At 39.7% G+C, this 17,263-nt stretch overlaps 1 protein-coding gene across 3 annotated transcripts in view; it reads right to left on the bottom strand.

Annotated features, from left to right (window-relative positions):
* The window catches only part of SIPA1L1 (signal induced proliferation associated 1 like 1), a 203,113-nt gene that overhangs the window by 159,153 nt on the left and 26,697 nt on the right, over positions 1-17,263 (bottom strand). For all 3 annotated transcript variants that reach the window (XM_084288174.1, XM_084288176.1, XM_084288175.1), the window contains exon 2: positions 7,302-7,388. The gene's annotated coding sequence lies outside the window, so the exon portion shown is untranslated. The remainder of the gene's footprint in view (positions 1-7,301; positions 7,389-17,263) is intronic.

Here is a 17,263-nt window from a genome sequence, read left to right as displayed (position 1 = left end):
CCACGTGTTTCCAGGACTGTGAGTTCCTCCCCCCATAATACTGGCTAATAGCTCCCTAGGAATGCCAACATAAAATTTACTGCCAAATTAAATATTGTTCTCCAGCTTAGCAGCCTCCTTTCCCTTGGAACTCACCTCGGCAGTTAGAGTTGACACCGCGACATTTAGACATCCCTGGAAGCTGGGCAGACTTCACTACTCCCCTCTGCTGCAAGCAGTAACAGGAGCAAGAGCTGCAGCGTATGCACTGATGTGGCACCTTGAACAGATTCAGATATGAAGCTCACCATAAGGTCACAAAGCTTTTTGGTGGGGCAGTCTCAACCTGAGTTTTGGACAAGTCACACAGTTGGATGCATGTTGAGTACTAGAAGGATTCCTCAATTCATTCTAACCAGCAAACAATCTGAAATGGGGAGGACCCATTCCACCACGAAGCACCCCTCAATGAAAGAAGCACATCACACTGAAATTGGTCTCCGTGGAGCACCTTAGCTGGGACACAAAGAAGAAAGCCAGTTACTGGGAGTTCACAGCCAGACTGTGGATGGTTTTCCACATCCATGCTCTGATGCTTTTCACAAGCATGGTCAGAGGAAAAACCTGGAACACAAACTTGGCAACTCACTGTTGCTATCCAGATACTTTTATTTTTTTTATGTAAATGAAAGCATACCACCACTAAATAAAGACAGAAGTAAATTTTCTTCTTTACATTTACTACATGAAATAATAGGCACTCCTGCCCTCCAGGAGTATCTAGATCACCAAACGCTGGGAGTAGCTGTGTATTAGGATGCTGCTGCTTTCCAGATAAGTAGGTTTAGATCAAAGTTGAGGAATGCTTACTTAGTGAATAATTAGACATGATTTTTTGACACAACTCTTGGTTTTTACTCGTAATAAGAGGAGAGCCAAGCACACAGGAAAGTTTCTAGATATAGTCAAGTGTTAATTGTCAAGGTAACAAAAGGAAGAAGGATAGTAAACTGTATAACTATAATACAAAACAAGTTGCCTACATTTTCATATCATAAGCATCGCATATATCTCACCTTATCAAAAGCAAGGACAATATGAGATCATAAGAAAGGTGTGGTTCAGAGGAAGTGGGAAAAGTGCTCAGCACAAATAATCCTTAACCTTGATAAGTCATTCCACAGGTGATCAAAAGTCAATTAAGCTTCTCTCAGTTCTCCATCAGGTCTTTCCATCTTTGCATTGCTTCATAGATAAAATATTTGCTGCAACTTTCTTTCTAGTGCTGAATAAAACAATGAACTTTGATGTTGTGTCCCAGCTACTTTCTCAGCAACTACAGCAGATCCCAAGATCTTCCAAACCCAGGTTCCAACAACAAACACCTCAGAGACCCCTGCCAGACAGCTCATCCATACCTAAGACTTCAGAAGCCTCTGTTACTCACACAGAGAACAAGGTCCAGAATGAATACAGAGCAGCTTGTTCACTGGGCAGCACAGAAACACCTGGCACACACTGCGACAGGCTGCCTAGAGAGCCAGCTCCATCCTAAAAATACTCAGTGGTCATCTGGAAAGGGTCCTGAGCAACTTGGTTTAACCTAAAAGTTCTTCCTGCTTCAAGTATGGTACTGACTACGTGACCTATAGCGGTCCCTTCAAACCATTTAACATTCCCTGCATTGAATGTGCACAATAGACACTTCCAACCACCCACGTGTTTCTTTGTATTAGCCAGACTAATAGTAAACTCCCATGTACCTGCACTTCATCCTCTAGATTTTGCCACTCAACACTTTAAAAATGAATCGAATTGGACTACTAATACCAAAACAGTCCTAAGCTTATCACTGCAATAATTAGCTAGGAGTCTCAGTGTTCACAATGGATTTTCCTAGCTTACACTTAACAAACAGACACTTTCTTCACTAGATAGCACCAGTATACATCAGAAATTTCAGGGCAACTTTAGTTCTGATTTAATTAATATAAAATGTTGGACAAGAAATAAACAGACAAGAAAATCTAGATACAAGATCTCTCAACTTTGATGCTCAAGTCTTCATTTTTATCATGGCTAATCAGAAAAGCAACTATTTCTAACTGAATTTCTTCATGTTCACAGCATTGTTTTTTTGCCATCAATAAAGCATGAATTTTCTAACATGCAAAAAAAAGAGACCAAGGCAACTGTAGAACTATGAATTATGCAATTACGTTATATGCTAAATTTGTGTACTTTCCTTCAGTGTCAAATCACAATACTATTTCAAGATGCAACTATGAATAAAATTTGAAGTGTCACATTTACTATGAACATACGCTTCAGCTTTAAGCCATACGAAGTTACATTCAAATTGCAAATCCATGGGAACAGTCCATTCCTAAGGGAAAAGGTGTTCTGCAAGTACTTCCTCTTCCTCCTAGATTGGATCAATTTAGCTGCTGTCAAACGTCAGTCTTAAGAGCAGAGGAGAACTGACCAGTTTGTTTCCTTACTCCAGCAACAGGAAGAAACAGCGTGCACATTCCAGCTTGCCTGAGTCTCTTCCAAGCAATTAAAACTTGAATTCTGTTGTACTACAGAGAAGGTCCATGCATTGCTGCAGAAGAGCTGCATCACTACCTTAAGTTTTATACTTAAAAGAAAGCACAGATGCTCATAAAACAAGAAGTACCTAGCCTTTTGAACAATCATTGCACTAATGAAACTTGTACTAATGTAACATCTCTATCTAGGTAGCCGCATGCTTTATGGAAAGTTTTGATTTCTGATTTTTAAATATATACACACACATCAAATATATATACACTGGGTTTACACATCCAAATATATAAAATATATACCTGAAATATGTATTCATATATATGAATACACACACACACACACACTTATGTCATTTTCCACTCCTACCCTCGGAATCACAGCTATAACACTAGAACAGCAAACACACCCAGGGATGGTTATACAGGGCTTTTAAAGTAGGCAGAATTATCTTAAACCTCTAAAAAGAGGGCAACAAAGAAGTCACGTGAGATTTTGAAGAGTATCAGCTCAGACTCCTGACAGGACAGCTATGATGTTCATTCTCTTAAGAAGGAAGGAAAGACCAGAAGTGAGTCAGGATTGACAAAATAAAGAATCAGAAATAACAATGGTGTCAGTAGTGCAAATGCACATGGGGGGTTCTGGAGATTCTCTGAAAAGCAATGCTCCCCAGCTGTGATTCCCAACACATTAGCTTGTGGCATGCCTTTTTGTTTCTAGTGTCGCTTCACAACAGATAGCCTGGAGAGCCGGGTTCTTTAGAAAAAGAGAAATAAAGAGCACTCTACTAGGGGTCCTCCTGAATTGCCAGAGACCAGCATAGCCATCCTAAAGCACAAAATTCATAGCATAATTGATGCAGCCATCAGGTGCTGCAATAAATTTCACCTTCCATTTCATGTATCATCAGTTTCCAGTGCCTAATAATTACCTCTCCCCCTTTCCCCAGCATAACCATTTCTGGTCTGAAAGATGGGCACGTACTTACTTAAAAGGCACTTGTGGTGAAGGCTCACGGGAAAAAGTTTATACTATGCCTTCAAGTGTGATATTGCTTCCTTTGAGCACTGAATTAATATGACTGGTTCCCCTTTTTAAACTTTTATATATGTATTTTCCTACTCCAAATGAATTAGTGAAACCAATGAATATCTTATTTGAAAAAAGTGAAATTAATTTTACTATATAAATCCTTGTTCCCCTAGGTATGGGGGAAAAATGCGTTACATGACTGTTTCATTCAGCATTTCTACCTTCACATTGACCATTAATGCACAGAACAGAAAGAGCAAGGATAATGTGTTATTTGAGAAGAACCTTTTTATGTAGCTGTGGTTCAAGGAGGGATTTCCTTCATTCATTCTATTTTTAAAATCCATGAAACGAGGCTGAAGTTCCAGCTAATCTTATTTCTTTCAGATGTCAGCTCAGAAAGAAGAGGAAAGATTTGCTTTCAACTTTGAGCCGCTTAGATTGCAGGTCCTTCCACAAGCTATTATTCAGATCCATCCAGTTGCAATGAAGTGCCCAACTCCCCCTCAATGTGCAGCTGAAACTAAAGGATTTTTTTTTTTTATATAATCATACTGGCAAATACTAAAAGGAGGATGTGGGCATGCACAAGTGCGGCACCTTGCAGCTCTCTCCCCTAGTGAGCTACAAAATCCCATGTAGATGAGATTTTTGCCACCTGGCTGTCTAAAGGCAGTCTGTTAGACTGTCAGATGATAAATTAATGCTTTGGCATGGCATGCCATATAGATTTACAAAAAAAAATCAGTTATATCTGAATAGTAACAGAACAATTATGGACCACAAACACCATACTCAGTAACAACAGCTACATGAAATATGGGATGTAGGGTAAAATTGTTGTGATTTTATTATGAAACAGTTCTTAAATTTCAAGAATAAGAGCACTAAAATTTTCCTTAAGGGGAAAAAGTTACCCTTGATTGCGATTTTAAAGCATATATTCTAAGAATTAAACACTTTTAAATATTTCTATTATCATAGTAATAGTGCATAACAAATTAAACCACGAATAGGGCCTAGTTCATTAGATGCAGCAAAACAAAGCCAGCTCCTGCGATAATTGCTTGAGCTACTTGTTGTACTGTGAGCATTAGGCAATTAATATTGAAACTGCGTTGTCTCAGCCCGAGGGAAAGATGTCATATAGTTAAGGAACTACATTTTCTATTGTGCAATGCCTTGTTTGGATTGCTCGTCTCTATCTGATCTGCATGAACTCTGGAAAGTTATCATTTAAGCACGCAGTGTGCAAATCCCGGTGCTTCAGCTAGTTCCAGCTGCTGCAGCAAGAGCACCAGATTCAGCGTCTCCCTAGTAACATGCACCTGGGCTAGAAAAGACTTGGGCTCAGGCAAGGCATCACAGGGATATGACAGGAATTTCTGTAAGTGACTACAAATGACCATTCCCACCAGTGAAGGAAATCTGCTCCGAACAACTGAACTCACGCCCACGGGCTTTTAAGCACCCTCTGCTCCAGCAATGACCAGAAGTGTTTTCTGCCAGCCTGAGCCAGTCAAGCTAACAACACCCATCTTTGCCTGATGATGGTAAAAAAACAAGCCAAAGCTATATTCAAATCACACCAGGACCGGATTATTACTATATAAACATATATACACACACACACGCAATACAAACACCGTTTATATACATATGTAGTTTTAAAAAAGAATGGGGAAAAAAAAAACAAAGCTTAGAAGATTCTGCCTTGTTGGGAAACATCACACTCAAGTACTGCAAATCCTTCTAAACTCCCCAGCATAATAGATGTCACTATTTTTTTTTATGCAAATATCTTATCTTTAATGGGTTACAACAGATCTTCTAATTAAGATGTGTTCTAATATTCAAAATTTGAGACCTTTTTCAGGAACAAATGAAGCTGTTCTTTCAACATCCAGCCAAATAATAGGACTATACCTCTTCCCTAGAAAGGTAAAGAAATTAGATTATTTCCCAACAACTAATGTACAATTTCTCTGCAAGGCCTCCTCAGTTCAACTCTATTATTCAGACTTGTTTTTTCCTCTCCCCCAAAATCAGTGCAGCAAAGTAGATCTAAAAAGCAAGATATCGATTATGACCACCATTCACTATGAGAGAAATTAACTGTCAGGAGAACATTTAATGAATTAGCTCTGCAAACGCATAAAAAATGTTCTTACAACTCAAAGACTTTGAGTATTTACAACCCCCTAAAATTATCCCAAGGGCCAAATTACTTTGCAGTATCAATTAGTGAAAAATCCCAGTGAACCAATTTTTAAACATATGCAAGAATTATAAAGCACATTTTTTCCCTCTGCTATAAGTAGCAGCTGTCCTATTTATCTTTCAGGCTTTTTACTCCACACTGTGACTGTTTGTATATAAACTTTGACAGAAGTAGCAGAATATTTTTAAGAGCTCTCCCTGCTCCCTCTACCCCCCCCCCCCCCAAAAAAAAAAAAAAAAAAAAAAAGACTGTGCTTCAATACTTCAAGATAAGCATCAGAAAACAACCTTTAAGAAGAACCATGTAACTCATTATTGTTTTAAGCCTATCCCTATAAACACTGTTGGCTAATTCCATTTAACTAGAGAAAGCCAGGTTACCCTCTGGGAAAATCACAGATTAGCCTACGCTTACAAAAAGTAATTCTTTGAACTTCTAACTACGTATTTCACCTCTGCAAAGACTTCCCCGTCGCCATCTCACACACACACCCCTCTGTAAGGCTTCATTGCCTGGCAAATAAGACACAAAATAATGCACAGATGGCAGTCATTTGGCCAAGTGATATCTCATGAAACAACAGGCAGAGTAGTAGTGAAATGGTTTAATAGTTACACTGCTGCAATGCAGTTTTCACACCCAATCTCAGAGTTATGCAAAATACTCTTCTGGCCCTGGTGCCACAAAGGCAGGTGGCATTTCCTTGAAATTATGGAACTAGCAAGATACAGCAATATTCAGAGGTTTGTGGTATCGAATCGTAACAGTTCATGCAAATAAGGGTAACACCACACTTCTGAGTTTTCAAACGCTTGTAATGACAGAGTGCAATTCCCTCCCCTAGCAATGGCTTCAGCACTCAATTTTACCACCCTCTTCTCTTGCAGTAGATTTTAAAAAAACACTTTGAATGAAATTTAATTAGGTAAATCCACTAACCCTCCTAAATGGATGAAGTTAGATTAATTCAAGCCACATTACCTATTAGTTCACTAGCACCACAAGCTGTAACTTGGTAACCTGACAGCTTATTTTCCCTCCCCATTCCCTCTTTCTGGGTTACATTTGTATTGGCTTAGCCAATAACCCCTGCAGTGTAGTCAGATACATGCTGAAGCCATGAGAAGGGAGGAGTGAGGAAAGATTAAGTATTGGAGAGGCAGTTCGAGAGGGGTTTTCAAATTCTTTCCTAAGAATCGTTGCTTTCTAGTACTGGAAACTCCTGGATCTTTTTCCCAGAAAATGCTTTATAGATATTGGCCTCCCTGGTATCACTTACAGGTTAAACCTGACAGATTACACAAAGTGCATAACCTGTAAATTAAAAGGGAACCAACAGATATGGTGCTGATATGCATAAGATTCTAAAAAATAATTTTAAAAAAGCTTTATACGAGAGAAAGCTGCAAAGGTTTTCAAAGCAGAAAGTTAAAATTGCAAAAGCCCAACTATCATGGTTCTTTGTTGCTTTCAGTTTTTTTAGTAGGTCACCTTTAAAATTGGAAAATTTGTTACTTACTTTTGAAGTACACAAAGGCCGTGTTTCCAAGTCTCCATTACACTACCGGTGTTTGACACATGCTTCAACAGAGTAGCATTCGGGAGTCTAAGTAAAAAAAAAAAAATAAATAAACTTTTAAAAAGATGACAATATAGGACAATATTAGTATTACCTTTCAACTACAAGACATGTCAAAAAGTAATTTATTCTCCAAGTGGGCCCAAGAAATTTTCTAGCATCAAACAGAAAAATTGGCGTGTAAGACTACACCACCACCCAGGTTTCTTGTGAGGAGAAGCAGCCAATCTTTCTCACATGTAACAAGTGCTTTATTTTTATAAAACTTGCTTGGTATGACATGGCTCCACCACATTACCAGTGGCCAAACCAACGTTTCTCATGTTCGTGAATAACTGGTGTGCACAGTTCAGTTTCTACTACCGTTTTATCACATACATTGCTTATATTGAACTCCAGGAAGGGAAGAGAGTGTGAATGTCCCAAAGCTGATTCTACCTTAAGACTCCTACAACTGTGAATGTTTTTCATGTGATATTGCATTTTCTGTCCATTGTCTTACTTCTGTGTAACCTGCAGTTATCCCTTCAGAAAACACCTGTGACTTGTATTTAGCGTGGTACACAATTGCGCTATTACATTAACATCAGCTAGACTTGAGCAAGAACAACTCTGTTAATTAATGAAACTCAACACTAAAGTCACAGCATTTTATCTCAGTTAATTAAATATGGCTCATCTGAAAACTTTTTCTTGGTTTTATTTGTTTTTAAGAAAATAAGCATGGAGCAAAAGAAGCCAAAAATTACAATGCAAATGATCAGCTTGAAAAAGTATTTTAATTGCACAGAGCTTAATAGTGGTATAGTTTAACAAATAATAAGAGTCAGGAAGTAAGTAGAAAGCTAACCCATTAAAATGGTTCGCGATAAACTTCTAATTGCCTTTTGGCCACCAGCCTCTAAACTTTGGCATCACCGAAACTGTACAATGACTTGAAATAAGAGTGGGTAATTACTGTTGGTCTCTGTACACAACAATTCCAATCCATCACCAAATCTTTCACTGAGAATGGACGCCTTTCATTTTCTATAATTACTATAAACATTGTCCTGTCACAACCAAAATTTCCTTACTATAGAAAACCCTATATATTTTCACAACAGAGTATTTTCTGCTCTTCTATTCTGCCATGAATAGACCGAATCCATTACAGCTGAATGTATTGATTGTTAAGAAAAAGCAGTCAACCTCCTACTGCAACTACAGATAAATGTTAAATGAGTCCAAATGCGCATCTGGAATCTTTTCTCACCTACATTCAAAGAAGTGTACAACCAACCCTCTTTCAGTCTGTTAACCATGCAAGCAATAAGAATGACAGAGGAGCAGAAACTCAGTCTCAGCACTCTTACAAATAAAATGGACAGGTTTTGAGGGAGGCTTGGAGTTCATTCAAGAGAAAAAAAATCCCTGTTGTTGTTGCCATGAAAGGTTTCACAGATTTCAGGTTTCACAACCTGAAAGAAGATGGTTGTGAACATAAAGCTTCCTTTATGTTGATATGAAAGCAGTTCAAGCCATACCTTTACACTCTGGCTTACCTCTCCTTTCAGCCTCCCCTCCTTTGTTACATTTGCCATTTATTTTTTTGATTTTGAAAATTTTTGATTTGCTGTTCATATTCTTCCTAAGTGAAATATTTATTCCACTTTCTATGTTTGAGACTTCATATATACCTAACAAGTGGAAAAATGTCTCTCTTTCCTTACTATAAAGCCCTGCAGAAGTATTGCCAGATATGTAAAATGGAGCTGTAACCTCTGAAAAAAAATGTACTGGTATTACCTGCAGTTTAATTTCTCTTACACACTATTTTTTTTTTATACAATTTTAAGCACTATCAGCCATCTGAAGAAAGGAGCATGGGCAAACCTAAAAGGCCTGAAATAAAGGGTTTTCACACAGGCCCATAAGATTGATCCTATAATTTAGATTTTTTTCAAGCAAGTCATGTGCCCAAAATATAGTTTACAACTGCCTACTGGCCTCCTCTTCAACCACAGCACATCCGTTGATTACAGGATTTCGGCTCATCCCCAAACCTCTCAGCAAATCGGTCTGTGAACCTGTGCCGCTGTGCTGAAGCTGAACGGTTGGAGACAAAACCAGAAGGCACTGCTCTTCTGGCAAAGCAGGTCTTCACGTGCTCAGGAAGAAGATGGGGGGTGCTGTTTTGGGGTCAGTTCATGTTTGTTTTTTTAAAAGTTCATGTACTTATGCCGCTTTTCTTCCCCCACTAAATGTGCACAGAAATATCACTTTTCATACCGCGTTTCTCAAAATAAAGACAAACTTCTAGGCCACAGGCCTAGTCCTGCCGGTGTCTGAGGCTTGAAACCAACACCCAATCTATCTCAGGCTTAGTGGGGTTGAGCGTGGCTCTACATCTATATGAAGTTAAACAACCAGGACTGAAAGTCTGAAAGCAATTTCACCAGCTACTGGTACCAACTCAAAAAATAAAAAAATACAAATAACAATAAAAACCCACCAAGTTTTCATGGGCTGAGTTGTTATCCACCAACTGGAAAGGCTGGTAAAAGCAGAGCAGCACACATAATTTAAGTATCATAAAACCAAGCTGGCCAAAACTACATAGATGCCCTATACTTCATCTTCCCCCTCTTTTTCTTTTTTTTTTTTTTTCTTTAAAAGGCAGATATGCTTCTTTCTAGTTGTGTTATTGATTTGGAGGCTCTAAAGATTAGGGGGAAGTGGCAAGGAAAAATCATGTTTAAATGTAAAGACGGCATTTGAAAAAGAACAAAGCCTTAAGTTTCCACAATGCTGTGAGAATTACATTGCCAGTTTTTCTCCTCCTACCCTCTATTATTCTGCGTGATATAATCACATATTACACACAGGCATTAATCAAAAGCGTCTCGAAGCTTTTCACAAACATCTCGTTAGGCCTTATAAAAAAAAAAATGGTCGTTTTCCATCCTTGCAGACAAAGCTGACTGGCAGACAGGCACCTGACCCAGACAACCCTCCTGTCTCTACCAGAACCCAAATATCTGCCTCGTTGCTCTGCCACACACCTGGACCAGGCTGGACGCTCCTTCTGGCCTCCCACAGCCAGCTCCAAAATCCTCACTGTATAAACACGGTGCTAGGTGCAGTTATACCACTTGAAAACTATTTAGCTGAGCAATTTGACTGGAGAGAAACTGCTCTTAAAATAAGCTGCAGGGCTTTCTTTGTATTAGGACCAAAACACAGTAATACACAGAGCACTCGAACTACAGGCGAAGAGCAGTGCTGAAAACCAGCCGGGCTAAAACAAGCTCTTCAGCCCAGTAACACAAGGTTTGTAGGAGCTGAACGTGCTAAAAAGCATATTAACTCCACTTGAAAAAGTTAACATTTCATTCCCTTTCTTCCCTTGAAAGCACACAACAATGCAAATATGCCTCCAAAAACATAAAACCAGGCTTCATCTCAGCAATATTCTGATGAATATTTATCAATTAACACTACATAAAATGAATAATTGGAAGTATCAAATCCCTCCCTGCATGCGAAACCAGTGGAAGACAAATGGTGTATCTTGAGAACAAGGCATTTTGCAGCCTTCCTGAGAAAAGCTCTTGTCACCTCTGCATTGGTAAGATGGTGTGACCGGGGCTGTCCTGCTGTGCCCTACAGAGCTAGGGCAGGAATTTATGGGAGAACCTACTTAAGGCAGAAGAGGAGAGGAAAAATCTAACCAAATCTCACTACACAAATTCAGATCACAGGCAAGACTTGTTTTGGACATGCTGAGCTTAGCTGGAGGTATTAATATCCCAAACCACTTGCTCACAACTGACGATCCCTCAAGTGAGATCTTATTTAATGTACAGGGGCAAAAGCAGCCAGATGGGCCAGGCACGAGCTAACCCAGCATCTTAGACACACAGCACTCATGCTCCCCTTCCTCCCAAAATTTGGAAAATGAGGAGGGGAAAACCATCTGGCAGTGGGGAAAGCATGGGGCTATTTCCAATGACACCTCTGTACATACAAGTGCTTTTTCCTGAGGGTTTGAGGAACGCTGCGCTGGCATGCACCAACAGGTACGGGCATCTTCCTCACCCGCACAAACACCTCAGATGAAGAACTGCAGCACAGAGCTAATGAAAGTATCCAGCACCATAAACCACTTCACATCATCCTTCCCAGCTTCATAAAAACTTCTCAAGACAGGCAGAAAGTAGTCTCTAATAAAGTTTTGTACAGACAAACTCTCATTTTTGCCATTTTTAATGTTTTATGCTTTAAAAAGAACCACATGCCTAGAATTAATTTACCAGATATTAAACTTAAAATTAAAAGGCAACACCCTTTTCTTTACGGTGACCTGACAAAGAGGTGAGCGCATTAATAAAACTTCAAAACACACATAATAAAGTTTACAACATTCGTTATACTGTAGTCAAGCCCGAGTTATTAAATGTTAGCTCCGCAGCTGAAGATGCAATACACCAAACTGAGAGTTTAGAAATATTTTACAACAAACCAAACTGCAGTTAAAACCTGAGAAGCACCCAAGGGAACAAGAAATGTTTATGCATACAAGCATCTCAGAACAAGCCTGAGCATCATATCCCTGTTTCATTCCTCACTGCCCCGTATCTGCTCCCAGGTAGAGAGTGACCCTACCATACAAGCCCCAAACACTCAGCTATGAGCGGGCTCCTACACTGAGGGAAACCTCTTGCTTCCAGTTCCCAAACATACTGTTATGAATATCTGGGGATAAAGTAAGGAGGCCACTGCCCCTCCCCACTAACACAGAGGCCACATTCCCCTGGATAAATCCTCTGCAGCTGTATGCCATGCCAAAACCTAATCTGAGACACCAAACTGTGAACTCCTAACACAACACTGCATTCCACACTGATGGCAGAGCACGTTTCACCGTTGGTGGCTTTTTTTAAACAGAGTAAAAATACATCATGTTAAAAAAAACTGATGATGAACATCTGCACGATCTCTGCAGTAGCACTGATGTCCACACCCTGGAAAATGATTTTTGTCATTTTTATCTAGAAGCCATCCTTATCTTGTCTGTTCCACAGCCTGTGAATGTGCTATTCCGTATCAGCCACAGGGTTTGGTTATCTGAAGGGCTGGACAAACAAACTTCGGCAGTTTGAGAAATATAATTAAAAAAAAAAAAAAAAAAGAACACTGAGGGAGACTAAGTCAAGTTCCACTTCATAATTAGTCATTTCTATGAACATGTGCTGACATTTTCCAGCATATGGCCATTTCTTCTAAAGCAGAAACTAAAATTTCACGTAAGTTACTTTAGTGAGCTGTTTCCCAGTGCTCGTGCTTTCCTCTCCTCCCAGACAGGACTGCGAGACTTCTTGCTAGCCACCCACTTCCACGCGCGGGATAGAGAAACTGGCACAAGACCCAGGACAGTCTCTCGTTCTTACTTGCCAAACTGGCACCCTCGCTGCCTAAAAGAAACCCTCCCGAGCAGCCTGATCACCCAACTTCAAATTAAAGAACAAAGTTTGGAACAGGGAAGAAGGATGCAGACATAGCACTGCCGTACCACTGCTGCACCTCCTCGCCCAGGGCCCCTGGGCAGCAGGCTCCCTCCCTGAGCAATACTTGCAAGATCTCAGAAATATTTGCTAACTTCACCTCATGGTTGCTTCTGGTTTTAGGCCAGTTCTTCTTCCAAACCAGGTGCAATAAGGAGCTGCCTAGTAACTCACCAACCATCATCAAATCTTTCCATCTGGTGTCCATGCATAAGCATATTAAGTGCAACGGCATTCACAAAAATTACAAGACAATCCACAAATGTAAACAAACACAGGACATCCTTTCCATAAGGAAGCCCGGGAACAAACAAGTTACACAATGCATTTTATAAAAAGCAACGTTTAGCATTTAGTGAATGCGTAATACAGTCACCTTTTATGAAGGAGTAACAAGCAAAACAGAATACCATGCAGGAGTATAAAGGAAATAAAGAATTGAATATGCAGAAAGAGCTGTCTGCCTTTCAAAGGGTGTTATGACTTGGATACATTCCTTTACATGACTTCTACTTGAACATACTTACTCAAAAATACACTGTCATCAGCACCAAGTTACAGCTCTCCTTCATGCTGACATGCTACTGTACTTGTCACTAGTACAAGATGAAAAACTTTTAACTTTTTTACTTTATTCATGCAGGCCCTATCAGCCAATACAGGACTTCAGGTCTTACAATTTTTGTTGTTGTTTTTAAATAATAAATGCACTGACCTATCGTAGCTCCGCGCTTTCTGGCAATAACGATCAGGCACTGAACGGAAATTCATTCAACAGAGCTGCAGAAAACTGTGAAGTTTTTTGTTTTGTTTTTCAAGGAGAAAAGGGAAGGAAGGAAGGGAGTTATTCACAGTTTAGAAGCTTTTCTACAAAGATTTCAGAACAATTAAACTAATTAGGCTTAATTTTCATATAGTTAGATTATTATACTAACAATATATTCAAAAGTGATGTTCTCTGACACCGTGTGCAGTAAAATAATGAAATTTCACAATTAGTTTAGGACCATCCAGCCCTACAGCACATCCGTGCCACACGATTGCTGTACCTCAACCACACAATCCCAGTCCTCCCCTGGGCCCACACTAAGAAGTGGCGAGTGGCAAAACTGGATCACTCTGCTGCTCTGGTTGAAAAACCAAAAAAGTCCTACATGTCAAAAAAAAATTGTGCAGATGCACAAGCTGATCCATTGAACTATGAGATAAATCTTTTAATAATACTTATGCAAAAAAAAAAAAAAGGTAAATCAAATAATCCAGTAGAAAGAGTGCAATGTTAGGTTGCCTCCAACATGAAGCCTCACCTCGTGAGTGGGAGGATCCTGTTCTTTACCCTCAGCTGAAACCAGAGAGAAACGACACCAATTGCACATGCTGCCGTAGCTGTCTCTTGGACACGTGCATGTTTGGAGAAGGTCTGGAATGTGTCAGTTCTGCAACCTACCACAGAGATCAAAATCTCATTTTCAATACTGGTTTTGAACTTAATTTTAGGACATGCTGCCAAATACGTTTTTTTGCTTCGTTTCAGAACCATGTATTTCCACTAGGAAAATGAGAATTTACATTAAAAACTATGTAGTAGGAAATAGGGTATTTAATAAAATATCAGTCTCAGATCTCACAAATCCTACTGCATTAGTGCAGGAACTGACTCAATTGGCTTTTCTCTCCACATTTTGCGCTCACAAGCCATGAGTGCCTGACACAACCACCACAAAGCTTTGAGTGAAGAACAGAAGAATTTTAGTATTATTCCCTCTTGAGGCAGCAGATCAAACACTGAACTGTAAACTCTCTGGTAACTCTAAAATTCCACTTAAAGACAGTAGCCAAAGAACTTAACAGAAATTCACCAGACAATATTCACTTCCAAAAATCTATTGCTCCTTGCACATACTACTGAAATGCCTAAACTTTTTTTTTTTCTTTTTTTTTTTTGGAGAAGAGATTACCTACAAATTTTGAAATGTTTTGAAAAAGGCTGAATTGCTTAAATGTGGAAAAAAAAAAAAAATCAAGCCATCTCTGTTACTTTTTATAATATTTCAGCATTTCTATACTGCATGTTTAAATTACTGATTTATTCATTTTAAGTCACAGGCTCAGTATAGTTTTTCCTTCCACTTTTCGTGGCTAAATCCCGGCATCAAAAAATTTCATCCAAACGGGGGCATTCATGCCGCCAACCCACATACAATTTTTGGCAGCCTGTGAGGAGATCAGTGCTCTTCACAAGGCAGCTCTGTGCTGCGCAGTGACTGATGCCAGTAAAATATTACCCCAAAGCGAAGCCCAGGACAGAAAATGTCTGCAAGCATCAGAACCCCCACTATGAAAATTCATTTTATTTGATGAGTAACTGAAGTCTTTGAAGAGCTTGCAACCCAAAAGAAATGTACAGAGTTTGTATAGCCTCACACTTCCATTTTAACTGGAAAATAACACTAAAGAATGAAGAAAATACAAAAACCACTCATGGAGAGCAAAAGTAGACCGAAGATATTTCTCTCAGATGCCTTTAAGTAATTACTGCTTTCAGAGCTCTTTGTCTATCCTTTGACATTGGAAACAGATGAGGAATTGTTTCTATGTCTGAAAGAGAGATTGGTCCCTAAGAAAGGAAAAAACAGCACTGGAGGTCTGTGCGTTGACCTTGTATGCATTGCCCTTACAGAGACATAGCAAGTGATAAAAGTTTTTCAGCTCAGCTCATCTTTAGCAGGCCAAGATGCTTCTGACAGGCCTGCGAGGAGCAGGGCTTAGCACCGTTCAGCTGAAGCACAGTAAGAGATGCAGCATCTTCCTTCCATCCTCTGATTCCTCCAGTCAACTCCCTGAAACCTGGTCCTTCCATGCAGCTCCAAGCCCAACTCACAGCTCAAGCTGTTCAGCCAGGCACCTCGGCTCGGATTTGCATGACCAGATACTATTTTCAGGATCTAATGGACTTGTTTGATTGAGTAGACTCAATAAGCAGAGTAAATAATTTTTATAGGTACAGCATGCAGCAACTCCTCTTTGGAGCATCAATACAGCAAGCACTTTGAAATACACACAGACACACAAAAAATAAATGGCTGTGCAGTAGTAATGAAGTAGGAGCTGGTCAGTACATGATCCAAGTTCTCGTGCAATTTTGCATTACTTCTTGTTCCTGTTGTCATTTGCCAAAACAAAGGGCACAGCCTTCCTTGATCGAACTGCACCATTTGAAATTCCCACCTGTTTTTACACACCTATCAGCTACATTAATTTGAATCAAAGCGTTCTGTTCCAAAAGATCTTCTACCCCTATTCTGCACTGCAAAGTAAAAATATGTTTGCCACACAAAATACAGGGCTGTGCCCCACTTGTGTGTTCTTCACAAAGAGAAGGCAGGCAGAGGAAAGCAAGGCAATAAATGAAAGCCCTAAGCATGAATTCATGGTCACCACAGTCACCACCAATCCAGCTTGAGCAGCTCCTACTTAGCCGTGGTGTCACAGCATCCCGCCCCGTGCAGGCAAAGCAGCATGCAGTACTCAGCTCTGACCTACAGCCACACGGAAGCAGCTTTAGCTTCATGTTTGTTCCCAGATGCTAAACAAGGTCTTCCACTGGTAGTCATGCAAAAAACAATCCCTTTTAATAAGAATGCTGCCTTCTATTCATTATCCTCACAGAGCGCGTATGAATTTATAACTTCCTTCTGCTGGCATCCGCATCTCTATGCGATTATGCTGCGGCAACAAGTGCACCTAAAAGGTCCTCACAGCTCAGTTTTAGTTATACTAGCATCAGAAAAGAGGGTTTTTTTGAATCATAAGCAGATATTTGTCAGTGCAATGGCAATTGCTCAGAGGTAGGCTCTCAGCCTTTCCTTTCCTCCAGAAAGGAAAAATAGAATTTTGTAAGACACACAAGTGACCTGATGTCTCCTGTACGTGTGCACTGTACAAGAGGTGGGACAGAAATCAGTCCCTTGGGTGTTTGGTTCCCCCCCTCTCCTCCCAACAGCTCAACAAGACTACTGTCATGTACAGGTGCTATCAGAGCATTCCTTTCTGTAGCATCAGCAAAGTATGCACAAGACTAATGAAAGCCAATGTACAATTGAAAATAAAAATCCCTGTAACATCATTCAGCTGTTTGCACACTCAAGATTAAAATGTGTTTGTAAAATTGTTGCAAAGCTGTTACTTGAAACTTTAAAATGGATGTAAAAATTACAAAATGCATAAATTCCAGATAAGTCTTAAAACTGAAATAAGTCAGACCAGAATTCTGATTGCCAGTACTGATCTCAACAGTTTCTTAGAGATAACAAAGAACAGATACATTTGGTACTACGTATCACTATTCTACATTAG

Source organism: Netta rufina (genome assembly GCF_964035555.1).
Source record: "Netta rufina genome assembly, chromosome: 5".
Lineage (NCBI taxonomy): Eukaryota > Metazoa > Chordata > Aves > Anseriformes > Anatidae > Netta > Netta rufina.
Note: the sequence above shows the minus strand (reverse complement) of the source record. Positions and strands in the feature narration are given on the sequence as shown.